Source organism: Rhopalosiphum padi, chromosome 2 (assembly GCF_020882245.1).
Source record: "Rhopalosiphum padi isolate XX-2018 chromosome 2, ASM2088224v1, whole genome shotgun sequence".
In the NCBI taxonomy this organism is placed as follows: Eukaryota; Metazoa; Arthropoda; class Insecta; order Hemiptera; family Aphididae; genus Rhopalosiphum; species Rhopalosiphum padi.
In genome coordinates this window covers 59,893,086-59,906,089 of record NC_083598.1, presented here as the reverse complement: position 1 = coordinate 59,906,089, position 13,004 = coordinate 59,893,086, and the positions used below count along the sequence as shown (strand labels likewise).

Here is a 13,004-nt window from a genome sequence, read left to right as displayed (position 1 = left end):
ATATTATTTACAGTTTACATTGCATTATGCAATCATAAAGTGTACCTATTGCAAAACCTCCGTATTATTGTAAGGTACACACGAACATTACGGTACCTAGTCGATTACACGAAGCAACAACTTGTAGTAATGATCGGTATCAGAATAATAATCATGTAAATGCTCTATAGCAACCGCTTGTAGGTTGGTAATCTCGAATTTCACGTGTAACGTGGATAGGTCAAATATATAATTTTATTTTCCACGTTATTCAGATGATTTTGACGTCACATGCAAAACCGATAATACCCGTAACATAATGTACCGATATAAACATAATATATGTATATACATTACACGTATCTATATAATATTTTATACACATATTACGTATGCGATTATTAAGCACAGCGGAGACTTTTGAAATGGGGACGAAGGGGAGCAAATGTAAAATATATTATTTATTTAGGCCACCGTAAGTCAGAGGGAAACGGGGAATGCGTGCGCTTGTGTTATCACATCGTATTATAGTTGGCGGGCCGTATAGTGATCGATATAGCGCTTTCCGAACAGCATATCGAATGACAACAGGTAGAGATGGTACCATTTTTACCACGCAAGCCACGAAATATTAACTTGTCTACCTATCTATTATATATCTACCTGTTATCAAATATAATTCCCCGCCCATCGTAGATGTTACCTCGAGTGAAGTATCGATTGTTGTGGACAATATTACGCAAAACAAGTATCTCTAACGGGGTGCATAAATATTTTGTATTATATTACATTTAATCGGATATTTTTTATTATAACATAAATTATAGATGGGTATTGTGTATAATTCAGAGACAGAATATCATTAAATTAAATTGCGTTAGAATATGTGTTTAAAAATCATAAAAAATACATCTATCTCAAATCTCAATCGTATCACTTAATACCATTATTACATATATAATCACAAATTAAAATAATAATATTTATGAACTGATATTGCTAAATATATTATTTTAATGGTAGTTGTATTCGCATTACTGGCTTTAATTGTATTTCATTGCCATTCAAACAGAGTGAAACATAATTAAATAATAATATAAATTAGTATTTTATGAAATTATTTCAATCTTTAATCAATATTCAAATGCTATGATTATTCTTTAACTAATCACTACTATTAAAATCAAATCATACGCATATCAAATATTCTGTAAAGTATAAATAATATAGATATAAATAAATAACTTAAATACCTATAATTATTCCTCCATCACTATATCAGTAATGGTGCTATTATACTACTGTTTTCAATAAATATACCTTAAATACAAAATATATTCTTGTTATTTCATACATTTATAATTATTTCCATGTATAATCAAACAAAATATGGAATTTTTATTTTTTATATTATCTTTCGTAGCGTTAAAGAGATTTTTTTTGATATTTAACGCCTTAGTTTATTGAATACAAATGTGCACATACTAAACAGAATATTACAAAATGTATATGTAAAGAAGATCATTACAATCTATATGAACGACTCAAATTTGTATTCTTGGATTGTAGCAGCAATAATAATCAAAAAGTCAAATACCGATCCCTTCCTTAAATAATTTATACAAGTGTATAAAATAACTAACTTAATAAGTTGAAATTCAATAAATGTTTAATTGGTGTTTATTCTTATAACTAATAATTATTTTTCACGTCATACAAAACCAAAGCGTTGTTCATTATATTAATAATAACATAAAGATACATAACATAAAACAATATGTCCCTTATAGTTTTATATAATTTATTAAAAAACTTTTTCAGTATTAAAATCTAAATTACTTAATATGAATAAATTTATTGTACTCGAAGATTTAGCTAGAACTTTCATGAATAACCTGAACTATTAACTTTTATTTTCGCCTATTTTAAATTCTTTCATTTTAATAATACATACTTGAAATTATATTTATAACAATATATATTTACATCGTAAATGACAAAATTTACAATTTGAGTAAGTTTTTTTTAGTAGTAATTCATTACTATACTAAAATTGATTTGTAATACCTAAAATATATTTTATATTTAAATTGTTTTTTTTAATTGATGAGCTAAATTAGAAATCACAAATATTTTATATAAATATGTGTTTGATAATATATAATACTATATAAAAAAAAAATAATTAAAGGTTAAAGGGTGATTGAACCTATAAATATTAACTTACAATGATTCTGAAATAAAATCTTATCTTTAAAGAAAACTTTGCGCGTATGATGACAAAATAGTTATTTCATACGTTTCCCTTTTTTCTAAAATCCAAAAAAGTATTGTAAATCTTCATCATTGACATTGCACAACAGATTTAAGTTGTTTTTACCGGGCCCAGTGGAGATATTTAAAGTTTTCATCACGTGAATGGTTTAAAACTTTCACATAAGAGATACTTGAAAAATATGTTATTATTATTGTGTTGTTTTAAAAAGCATTAAGCTATATCTACTTACAGTTCAAACTAAAAATTCTTAACTAAAGTTTCATTATCATAAACAACACTTTTAGAATGTTTTTATAACTCTAGACTTCAATTAATTCTATAAAATAAAATTCGATTGAAAACAAAATTAAATACTGCATTTGAAATATAAAAATAAAATATTTCCTAGTCACATAATACACATAAAAAAAAAAAAAAAAAATAATGTTTACTGTTCATAGTCTATTTAAGTATTTTTAAGTGATCTAAAGAAAATTTAATATTTTAAATTTCGCCAGACGTTAATTTTAATTGTGCCCATTGAAAATATTATATTATTTTATAATTTAAATTTACTTTAATTTAAATAAGGACAAATAATGTGTTATTAATATTATAATAGGAAATTTCCAAAAAAGGATATTTTAAGAATTGTATGATGTATAATCGATATTACTGAATACTATCAACTAAATAGTTCAAAATAAAGTTTGATCACGTTCGACTTTATTATTTTGAAAAACTTTAATAACAAAAGGGAAAATACGTTTGGATAAGGTTATAAGTTATAATAACAATCAGCTAGTCAGCTATAAACTAATGTCATAATACAGAATTCAATGCATTTCTTAATTTTAATTTTTTTTTTTTTTTTGATTTGCCAGAAGAAAGAACTCGAACTATAATAAGTTTTATTTTATTTTAAAACCATCAAAAAATAATATTAGAATTGAGAAATGAATAATGCATTTTTATGTTGTACTTTAATTCGAATTTCGCAATAATTTTATAGGCATGTATAATATATTACGCTGAGATAAAAAAAATTGTTTCAACATAAGTTAAAAGTTAAATATATAGTTTTATTTTACTAGAATTTCAAGTATGCAATTTCGGGATATTAAATAAACTACACTTGAAAGGTATTGAGAAAGTAAAGTAATACAACCTTGCTAAGATGAATTGTAAACGTATTAAACATTTAAACATATATAAAGTTATTCGTGCGTAAATGTGAACGTTGTAGTATAGCATATTAAATTATTCTTATAAATACCTACTTCTTATAATATCATAGGATTATTTAACTGTTTCTTGTTGATAATATAAACTTAAAAGAACCTTTAAAGGTTAACTGCTAATTGATAGTTATCGTCCTACTCAGAAAGATATTTTTAAATTGTCAACAACCAATTGGAAAGTAAGTATAGTACTTTTGGCACTTTATAAGAAAGTGTATTCACACAATATAACATTTTTTTAAATTAAAATATAATATATTAATTTTCAAATGAATATTTTATTTTAATGTGAACATATTTTTTAATTAATAAAAATAGTTAATCACGAATACATGTGTCAGTATCTTGTTACAATTTATTACAGAACAGATTTTGTACAAAGCAATAATTACACACAATACATTAACTATAAATCATAAATAATAAAAATAAACTTTTAATATAATATTATGTACATAATATAGTTAAAAATAACAATTATAGGTAATAGTTCATATAATTTTATTGATTAACAACTATATAGTTAAAATTTATTTTTAAATAATAATCTTACCAATTTTTACTTATATTAAACATTTAAAATTATATAAATGAATTTGATATTTAAAAATTGATTAGTTTTTGTCTCTAATATTATATTAACACTTTGGTAATGTAATCTAATAAGTGATTGATAAAATGAAAATGATTTTAAAACAGAACAATGCATTTAAAAATTTGAGATTTATGTGTTTTATTAAAAAACAGCTTGTATTTCTATAAGATTAAATGATATAGTATATTTCAATATTGGTAACATCGTGTTCGTGTTGTTTACTGTTTTAATATGATATTCTCAGTATTCCCACACGTTTATTTTGGAACAACTATAGGAAACGTGCTGAAAATTTATCCATGAAAGTGGTTGAAACTCATGTTCAAATTTCATCGTTCAATAACAAAAAAAAAATATGCAGTTTTTCCCGAAAAAAATTATTTTTTTTTTTAGTCTCTTAAAAATAATTTTAAAGAAAACACTATAGATATTATAATTTTGGGTATGAGGCTTCTATTCTTTCTTTCTTGTCATTTGTATTTTACATACGAATACATTAATGAAGGTGAAGAGTGAACACAAAGGTCCACACATTTCCGATCAGACGAATAGCAAACAAAATTCGAATACATATATAAGTTAGGGGCTAAGTGATGTAGAAACAGCATGTAGATTTTAAAATTCCTAGTGGGGTTATTTTTACTTTGCGTTCCAGTTTGTCCTTTTACAATAAAAACCTCTTTATATTACCAACACGGGAACCCCGATAACCCCTAAGGTATCCTATTTTATCGAAGTTGGAAACTAATAGTTATTATTTAATTATTTTATCGGATCGAAGTACTAATATTTGATGTTAATAGATTTTAATAAAGTATTACTCAAGTAAAAAAAAAAAAAACAATTTAGAAATATCGCCATATTTTAGAGTTATCAAATTAACTTGTAGGATTAATTTAGTGCTCTGTAAAAATCTCTATAAAATGAATTTTACTAGGTAGGTACTTATTGGATTATTTGAAGTTATGTTAATATATTGTTAATATAACAACAACAACAACAACAAATAAAATATGTAACGAATGGTGTACTAGAAATTTTTTTAAAAAAACACTAAACCAAAGAAACTATAATAATTTTAAAGTTTTATAAAATTCAATATTACATATTTTATTGGAAACTTATTTAATAATAAATTATTTTTACAATTTATTGAGACATTAATAATAGACATAGTTTTAGTTATACCTAAATTAATACATTAATATTAATAAATCTTTTTTAAATGAATAAATGTTATCATCTTTATTCAGTTATAAGTCGGCAGCAGTATTTTTATATATACACAAAGTATAATTTAACAGTGTAATATCATCCAATATATATATATATATTTAAAAACATTGTAAAGATAGTTGAGCATTAAGCATTTAATTGAGCATTAAATAAAATAAGAAATGATACAATATGTTCATATTTGATTGCTATGTTCAAGTTTTATTTTTTTATCTGTTATAAAATAGAAAGTCTGACACTCTGATCTATTCTTACATTCACGTAAAGCACATCGCCATATAGAATCAGTTCTTGTATATGGAACAAATATTATGCAGTTACAGTTAGCAAAAATATTTTTGCATAAAATACTCATAAAAAGTATTTTATATTTTTAGAATATACAACGTACCTTTAGTACATGCAATAGTGATTTATGAATAAATGGTCGAAGAAAAAAACCATTACAACAATTGGCAGGCACGAGCTCTTAAGGTGTCGAGAAAAGTACATATAAAATATCTACAGCATCAAAATTAAATTTGTATATACAGAAAAGTAGTGTTTTGTCCCCAGAGAATAACGTAATTTCACATACCTATGTGTATGTATATAAAATAATCTAAATATTTTCTCAGTGAGTATTCATGTTCTTTTTTTGTTTTTAATGGAAAAAATTTGTGTACACATACAAAACACTTTTAACGGTTTATCTTGGTAACAAAAAATGGCTACAAATCATTAAGTTTACGATACACCAATCAAGTCAAAAAAACGTAAACACCTAAGTTTTTAATTATTCCAATTACTAAGAAATGTGTTCCATTAACTTTTGTTTAATATATAATCGTTTTATTAAACTCAATTTACTATTTTTTACTCAATATCAAATAATTTCAAATAATATATGAGCCCTTAACTAATAATCCATTACTACCGGGTATTAACTTAATTTTTATATTGCATAATGTATACACAAATTCACGTTTGATATTATTTTAATGAAAAATAAATTCTCAATAAAATCGGTATTGAGTTCATAACTGTTAAATTCACTATACTATATACTTTAATATAGTTGAGTAGTTAATTGTCTTCGTAGATACTTATTGAGTATAAATACCATTTCGATAGCCATCAAATGTGTATAAAAACTATGTATTTAAATATTTTGTTCACTTGATTAATTAGCATTAACATATATATTGTACATTATGCGTTCTATTTTCAACACATATACTACTTGTGTGCCTTAGATGAGAAAAAACGCTCATGCTAATATTCTAGAAGTAAGTATGCGATGTTAGTATGAGCTATCATTAAGAAATCTAAATTAGTTTTTATTGGTTTAAATTCCGTTTATTAGTTTTAGTTACTCAAAAACATCCACATTTTTTAAAATTTAATATTATTTATTATTATTTTTATCTAATTCAACATTTTTTAAATCTAACATTATTTGAAGGTATCATTTTGAAATGTTTTAGTATAGCCTATATTCGTATATAGGAAATAAATAAATCTTAGAATTATTTTCGTTATTATTTTTTAGATAAAAAAAATATTCTACAAAAAAATTATCACCGAAATCATTAGGGTTGGGTTAAAAGTATACTTAACTATTAAAATCTTTAAAATTTTTTTTAGATTAAAGCATTGAAATATAAAGTACTATAAAATATCCAAGAAAATATTGTACTGACAATTTAAATAGTTATATACCAACTAAATAGATAATTTTTTATAAAAACATTACCATGGTATTTCATAAGCAATTTATTATTTTATTTTATTAATTTATTAATATTATGAATTTATTATGATCACTATATAGTTAAAACTCAACATATCTATTGTCTATAATAGTTGATCGAGAAAACAACATTTTTAATTATTATTTATATGTCATATTACTAACATGACTAATTTTTATCTAAGTAAACTATTACCTTGAATTATTCATTAAAGAATTAATATTAGTTGTCATAACAACAATAAATCAAACAAAAAGTTCCATGATCATAATATAAATAAAAAAAAATTAATAAAACAGCTAATATTTTTGTATGTTTGAACCCTTGTTGTATACATATTTTGCATAACTATATTGTAATAATATCAATTTTCAATTTTTATTAAAAATACAATTAAAAATCTAAAAATATAATATCTCACATATAAATCTGATAAATAGAATATACTTTAATTTACATTTTCATATTTACACTACGTTTGACCGTACAATATTTTTGTTTGTTTAAATTATTTTTACTTCAATATAAATTAATAAATTCTTTCCCCTGAATACAACTTTATAGATCAATACTTTTTTAAGTTTTCAATAATCTAATTAAAAATATATACAATAATATATTTAGTTTACCTTAAATATAATTTTTTGAATTGGTTGTTCAAACAATACAATAAATATCGAAAGTAATTTTTATAATTTTTAGACATAAATGATTTGTAATCGAATGTAATAATAATATGTATTTAATAGTTATAAAAATTTATTAATTAATAACAAATATTATAAATATTTATTTACACATTATATTATCAATGTACAATGAAGGTATGATTATTTGAAAAAAAAAATGTATATTATATTAGATATTTTAAATTTTCAGCAGAACGATGAATGTACTGAATTTTACATGTGTTTTTTATTTATTTTGTGTGTCTATTTATACACTGTAAGTAGACGAATGAATGCTTTAATTTTAAATTTATAGAATGGTTCTATTTAGAAAATTCTAGTCAGTATTTTTCAAAATAATTTGGGATAAAACTTATTAGGGTAACTTAAAACTTGTATGTTATTATGAATTTTACTAAATAACCTAATGATATTTTCTAAATATTTTGATTAATTTAAAGATATTATCTATTTATCTATGAATTTAATCACACTGTTTTACGTCAAAGTGGAATTAACTTAAAAGTTAATTACAATAATATAACATGGTATAAACTATTATTATTATACTAATTAAATATTAATAATATAATAAATGGTATGTTTTAAGGAATAATTAAATCTACCTACCTAATAATACTAAAATAAATCATTTTAATAGCTATATCAATATACATAACGTGACAGACCATCTCCGCACAGAATTGTATTTTTTTATACAATTATATATCATTGAATTAAAATGTAATACATATTATGCACACATCACAATAACCCACACAACACCTAATAATTATATGCCTAATAAAAAGATACTCAGTTCTTATAATCAAGCTTGAACACATTAATACATAATACGTTTTCATGTTTACATAATTAATTTTTTAAATTAGCTCAAGAAATAATAAATCATAAAAGCTCTATTATTTTACAGTTAAGTTCATATGCTTATACCAAATATCTGTGCCCTTTGTAGTTGAGTCTATTATTATCTTAATGTTTACTAAGACCTCGAACTACAATTATAATTAACTATAATTTGTTGTGTGCTTACTTTTGTTTATACATTCATTTATACGACAATGCCAAAATAACTCGAGCAACCCGATAAAACTATATAATTAATTTAAACGAAAATAACACAGCTCATCACTAACATCATAAACATTTCTAATGAATATTACATAAGTCAAATGTAAGACTATAGCTATTGTTTAAGCTCAAACTATTTTTCTATGTTTATGAAAAAAATTTGCAATTCTAGCAATTTACTCATTTTTTTTTTAGATTTATTCTTGCTTATTAAATTCTTATTGTTTATTTCCTAACCAGAAAAAGAATTATGTATACATATTATTTTTAATATAAAATATAATATTTGAATATACCCTTTTGATAACTTTACAATATATTTCATAATCATTCATATAATATCATATAAAAAAATAACATTTAAAAATATTTCCATGAGATTAAAATTAAACTTTAAGTTATTTACCCGGCCTAACCTAATACCTAATCTCAGTTTTGAGAAATCTTAAGATATCTTTGAAAATATTATATTTTTACTTAAATCTTATATTCGAAGATCTTCCTACTTTTGGCGAATAATTTATCTAAACAATCTATATTCACTTTGAACGAACTTTAAATAAGTATAATACAATTTACTTTGTTGACTTTCAATTAATGGTAGTTTAAAACCTATAATTTTCTCGTATATTCAACACTAAATTTTAAATCAAAAAATTTCCAAAAAATATTTATTTACTCAAATTAAATTTTCTACTTAAGAATTTGAATAATACAATATAATTATATCCTGTATTATTGACACATAAATATTAAAATATTATAATTATGATTAGTTTTTAAAATTGTATTTTTTACCAATCATGTGAACTAATAAACTAATAAAATATTAAATAATTGATAATATAATAATAAGTTACAAAGCAGTTCATGTTAATAAAAACTATTTTTTTTTATGTGAAATTTAAATAATATTTAAATACTAACAAAATCGGATAAAGACTTAAATAAAATTAAAAATTATTTATTTTATTTTATTATTAAAATTAACTTTACATTTAAAAATAATTCAATTATAATAATGTATACAACCTGATACCTGATGTACAAGTTTGGTTGTTATAATTCCAAAAGTATGATACTGTTCAATGAATATTAATAACAATTATGGCGCAGTTTCTTCTTTACCATCACTGTAGAAGCCCAGGGGAGGCAGAAGACGAACTTAATAACGAATCCAATAGTGGAATAATTAATTAAATTTTACGATGTAGACAAACTGTAATAATTAGGTAATGAATCTTTTACCGTTTATGAACGTGTGACCATCTGTATTGTGTTATATATTATAATTTATTGTGTGCTATTGCATTAAAATTGAATTGAATTTAAGGTAATAATAAATATGGTGCGTAATTTAACATTGATATTAATATGCTAATCTCCGACATTTAATTTGTATTATCTGAATTATACTTTATTCAGCTGTTCTTTTGTGTTAATGTTTGTAATATTATGTAAAATAATTTTCGATTTATGAAATAGATATGTATAAAAGTTATAGAAACACTTAGATGTTTTTATTGTTTTATTTTATTCATCTTAAATTAACATGTAATTTTAATAATTTCTAGTTTGCCTTTGAAATTATGAAAATCGTTCAAAGAAAATACCTCGGTATTTACCATAAACTATACATGTCAGATATTTTTTTATTTTGTGTATTACAAAATTAAAATGAAGAAAATATGTACATGTGTCATTATAAAATGCAAGTAGGATCATATTCAATGCATAAAAAAATGTAATGTGAAATCATTTTTTACACAGGAAATGGTTGTTTTTCCTTTTTATTATTATTTTAAATGAAATTGAATGGTGACCTGAAAAACGTTTCTTTGGTTCTCTTGGGGAATTTAAATTATTCCACAGTAGCACTTTTAACGTTTGTGCGTGTTCAATTGACGCGATTGAAACCACCATGTTATGTTATGTACGGACATGTGTGGACCATAAGGTTCTTACAGAACTTTTTTTTATGGTTATCTCATTCGTCTATATTTGAATACCTATATTGATGGTATGGGCATAATATAGTATGAAGATTTTGAAAATTTGCTTTTGTCTTTTTTATGACTAATGCTCACTTAAATTAATAGAGTAATAGCTATCTATGCAAAAATAAAACTTTACATTTTGTAAACTTTTAACATTCAAAACCATACAATGCAATAAACCCACGAAATAAAACTAAAATGGCTCCAGTAAATTAAAGATATTTTATACCTATATATTTATTGAAAAACCATTACTTTCAAACTGCATATAACTATATTTTATTTTCGTATCAGATTAAACGAGGTTAACTAACAATATTTTCAATATAGGTGTTAGTATCTCGATAAAATATTAAATGGTATAATAAAATATTTTTCAGTCTTAATATTACATTCCACAGTATTTTAAAATATCAATATGTCATATATGGTTCTTGTATATCAATAACATACTTACAGTTTTTCAATATAAAACACAATATTATATAAATTGCATTAATTTATTTATGTTTATAGTTTTTTGATGACATTAAAAATAATTATAGTTATAAAATATTTAAACTGTGTATCATTCTACAACAAAGATTTATTTTTATTTTTTATAAAATATTTCTTCAATTTCAAATTCGCAGCATTTGAAAAATTACAAAATGATTTATTAAATAATATAATTTATAGATATTAACATTATCAATAGTCCTGATATACTATAAAACAAAATATAATATGATAATATAAAGGTTATATTAAAATAATATTATTTTACTTGATCAATAAGATTTGAATAATGTTAAAACTTTTGACTAGGTATTATAAAACACATTTAACCTAACCTAAACTATGTTTTTCTTTTATTATAAACTTATATTTAAAATATATTTAATATTTAAATAAATAATAAATATGATATTTAAGAATTAATCACAATTTATATTTGATACATTAAGAAAGATATTATACTTTCTCTTTCTATATTATGAGATAAATACAACTTATATATTATAGGTACTTATATAGCTTACCGATAATATCGTAATTATTATATAAACTCGCGATATTTTGATATTCTGCAGGTTTAATGCATATTGAATATCAAATTTTTATCTTTGTACTGAATTTTATATATTTTTTTTATTATATCATTTTCTTCTCGATCAAATAATGTCTTTCTTATTCATCCTATCGTTTAGATATTCTATACTATAACATACTATTAACACTTCATCATTGTTAGATTATAATATTGTTAACTCAATAGTTATATTTTTTATATTATTATTCATTGTTAAGTTAAGTTTATATTATAAAATAAACAATTATTTTAAATTATAACTTAAACATTAAATATTATTCATCGTTCCATTCTCGTATGGCAAACCTCTATGTAGAAACGAATATTCTTAAATTATTATAATAATGTAAATCAAACGTCCATAAATATTTTAAAAACTAGAAAAACATATAAAACAATAAGGGTAGTCAGTATCAGAGCTTAAAAAATATATCTAATTGTATTTTAAGTCATATTACATGAATACTACTTGAATAGTTATTAATATATGAACAGTTGACATATTATAATAGACTAATCATTAAAAAAAAAATTTATCCTTTTCACTATAAATGTAATGAAAATATTTATTTTTTCTCGTCTGAATTCTGAGCTATAAGTTACGATACTGAGAATTAAAGTAATCTGAATATTATAACTTTTATAGTCTTTAGTGCGGAATATTGAATACACTTTAAGTTCAAAGTCAAAGAAAAGTATAAATATTAAAAAGCGTTTTAAATAATCTAATAAGAAGATGTATAGATTGTAATTATCTTATAAACAAATTGTATTGAAATATTTAAATATACATTTACAAATTATTTTAATTTACAAAACTTCGTTGAATCTATAATGGAATATGTTCGGTAAGATCCATTATCTCCTTGAAGATTAAATAAAAATAAAATATACCTATAGATAAAAACTAAATAAACATAATCAGCAGATTACTTTTTATTATTATATGTAGAGCTGATTGTGAAGTTCGTAGAACATATATCAAAAGTTTTATGGCTGCCACAACTACGTATAATGCCACACCAGCGCACCGCTATTAAATATATATATATATTATATATTTATAATTTATATATAAAAACTCGTAAAGTCCCTTTACTTTGAAGAGAGAAAACAACAGTTTTGTTATAATTG

The 13,004-nt window shown here is 22.2% G+C and overlaps 1 protein-coding gene across 2 annotated transcripts in view; it reads left to right on the top strand.

Annotated features, from left to right (window-relative positions):
* LOC132922069 (uncharacterized) overlaps positions 1 to 13,004 on the top strand; it is a 111,275-nt gene that overhangs the window by 71,348 nt on the left and 26,923 nt on the right. The window lies entirely within an intron of this gene.